The following is a 3,038-nucleotide window of genomic DNA, read 5'->3' as shown; positions in this document are numbered from 1 at the left end:
CGAATTTTTCTGTTTTTTGACCTGAAACTCAATAAACTAAAACGAAAATAAGCAAACAAAAACAAAACCAAGTTATATTTACACTTACCAGTGGGTTGCCTCCCACCAAGCGCTTGGTTAAAGTCACTAGCTTGACTTGGTGACAGGGATCAGTCGGGTTGAGCATGAGGGCTTGTTCCAAAACAAGCTCCACAATCTGACATGTTCAGCTTCAAAACTCTGCTCAACAACCCTTTCACAGCAGCTTCTCCTTTCTCTTTCAGCTCATCAGTGAGAATAACTCTGACTTTAAAGAAAGGTTTAGAGGTACCCTTGCACTTTACCTCATACTCAATGGATTTCTCATCACACCAGTGAGGTGTCAAAGTCATAGTAGGATCTCCTTTGACCCTTTTCTTCTGGACTTTCTCTTTCACCCTTGCATTCCCACTGAGTTTCTTGGTATCAGTTTGAGGATCTCCATTCAAGATTTCCTTGAACTCACTGTTTTTACCAAGCTTCTTCCTTGGAACAACCTTCAGCTTTTCTCCACTGAACACTGAGATGCAAGAGGCGTGTAGTTTCTGAAATCTAGTGGGAACAACCTGATAGAAGACATTCTTGTTGATGTGGGAGAAGGAGACTCTCTTATTAGGCATATCAACGATTGCTCCCACTGTAGCCATAAATGCCCTTCCTAAGATCAAAGGCATCTCATGATCTCTGTTCATCTCAACAATCTGAAATTCAGTATGGAGAACGCAGTCCCCAACTTGAACATGAAGGTTGCGAATGGTGCCATAAGGAACTGCTCTGGAAGAGTTTGCAAAAGTCAGAGTCACCTGAGAAGGCTCAACTTCAATAATGCCCAACTTGTCTACAATCGCTTTTGAGACAAGATTCACACAAGATCCGGAGTCACAAAGAGCTTCCTTAAATTCTACTCCAGCAATGGAGCATGGAAAAGCAAACTTTCCAGGGTCATCAACCTTAGGCAACACCTTCATGTGTCTAGGTGGAATCGGATAGGGAACCTTAGGAACATAGACTCGCACTGGTGGAATATCAGTAGATCCATCGGGAGCGGGAGCAGTCGCGGGAGCAGTCGTGGGAGCAGTCGCGGGAGCAGTCACTCTAGAGCTAGCAGATTGCTCTGTTCTCTGTTCTGCGCCCAAAACAGTCTCAGCGAACAGTTGTTCCACTTGTTTTTCCTCAGATTTCTCACTTCTCTACTCGGTTGCATTACAGTGCTCAACCCTAGAATTCATCACACTTTTTCCACGAATGATCTCTTGCTGTCTTTTAACAGTTTCAGCAGTTTGAGAAAGCTGAACATCAATCTTCTTTATGTGGTTGCTCACAGTATCATATTTTGAATTCAGCTCGGTAAACATGCTGTCCATCCTGGTGTTGATGTCCGTGGTAACCTGATTCAGTGCCTTGACCTGAAGTTGCTGGCTCTGGAGCATCTGCTGCATCATAATGTTCAGATTTTTCAGATCATCTGGCGGACTGTTCCCTGCAGTCGGAGCACTCGCGGCTGGAACTACTTGCTGATTGCTCTGCGGGATGGTGTTCTGATACCCAGATCCTTGTACCTGGTTGTTCTGCAGTAGCTGATCGACCTTAGCTGTTAGCTCATCAATTTTCTGGGTGTGTACACTGTTCCCTTTCTTGGAGCGGTTGCTCTCCTGATTCTCATTGGCTGAGCTAGCTGCCATGTTCTCAATCAACTCAAATGCTCCATGAGTGGTCTGAGTCATGAAATCTCCATTGCTCGAAGAGTTTAGAGCACCTTGGTATTTCCAGTTCACCCCATCATAGAAAATGCCCAGGAGGTAATCATCATCAAATCCATGGTGAGGGCATTCTCTCTGGTAGTCATTGAAGCGCTCCCATGCGTCACAAAAAGGCTCATTATGGAGCTGTCTGAATGAAGTGATCTTGTTCCTCAATGCAGTTGTTCTCGCCTTAGAGTAGAAATGGTTGAGGAACGCTGATCGGACCTGTTCCCATGAAGTGAGAGAGTCGGTAGGGAGGGAGTTCAACCACCGTGCAGCTTTTCCATCAAGAGAGAATGGGAATAGCATGCACTTGATGTAGTCTGGTGGCACACCATTCGCACGAGTAAAACTGCAGACTTTTTCGAAATTCTCAATATGCTCCATTGGAATTTCTGCAGAGAGACCAGAGAACACTTTTCGCTGCACCAGATCAATCAGAGCAGGCTTGATCTCGAAGTCCTGCCTGGTGCAGAGTGGAGGAACAATGGCAGAGCGCGTAGTAGGAATGTTCCGCGGAAGGTTTCTCTCCCCGATTGGAACAGTCTGCGCTGCTTGTTCTTGCCGCGAGAGCAGCCTGTTGAGCATATTGTTCTGCAGCTGCTTGCTGAGCTTGGATGGTCTGCTGCATTTGAAGCATCTGCTGTTGCATCAGTTGCATTGCTGCAGCGAGATCATCTTGATGACCGTGATCACCCATGGTGGTGTCAGTAGGCCTTGGCTGTTGTCTGTTCTGATTTTCTAAACCTTGCGATCTCCTGCAACAAAGAGAAAAGAGCAAGTTAGAGGTCTTAGACTAAATAAATAACCGAAAAATAAAGGTAAAAAGATGGTCCCCGGCAACGGCGCCAAATTGATATTCGTGTTCACGCACACCAATTAACCTAATGTGCACACTACCACAATCGAATGGTATGTCGATGTAGCACTTTAGGATCGAATCCACAGAGACCAACTCTTACACTTTATTTCTATGGGATCAAAATTAAGCTAAGACAATATGGGGGTTTGTTTTGAGGGTAACGTGCAAAGCAAGTAAATAAATGCAAAGAGTAAATTCAATTTAAAGAGAAGCCAGTCTAGGGTTACTTCATCGGGTGCTAAAACTTGTGAGCCAAACAATTATTCAAGTGCTAATAAGAACAGTCTAGAACTCGGATCACTCAAGTAGAACAGTCCACTGTCGTGGTACTGCTCCCTATGCTGATCGATCTCACCGTCTAACTGTCGTTGAGGTGAGAAGTGTTGAAATGTGGTGAGAAGAGATGAGGAGTATTG

General features: G+C 45.0%; 1 non-coding gene across 1 annotated transcript; it reads left to right on the top strand.

The window, feature by feature from the left end:
- Positions 1 to 1,830: 1,830 nt before the first annotated feature.
- On the top strand, positions 1,831 to 1,937 carry LOC130504439 (small nucleolar RNA R71). The gene has a single exon (XR_008941265.1). It is a non-coding gene; the product is annotated as a small nucleolar RNA R71 (small nucleolar RNA).
- Positions 1,938 to 3,038: the final 1,101 nt, after the last annotated feature.

This window comes from Raphanus sativus, unplaced genomic scaffold (assembly GCF_000801105.2).
Source record: "Raphanus sativus cultivar WK10039 unplaced genomic scaffold, ASM80110v3 Scaffold1576, whole genome shotgun sequence".
NCBI lineage: Eukaryota > Viridiplantae > Streptophyta > Magnoliopsida > Brassicales > Brassicaceae > Raphanus > Raphanus sativus.
The sequence above is the reverse complement of the archived record's forward strand: the minus strand, read 5'-3'. Positions and strand labels throughout refer to the sequence as shown.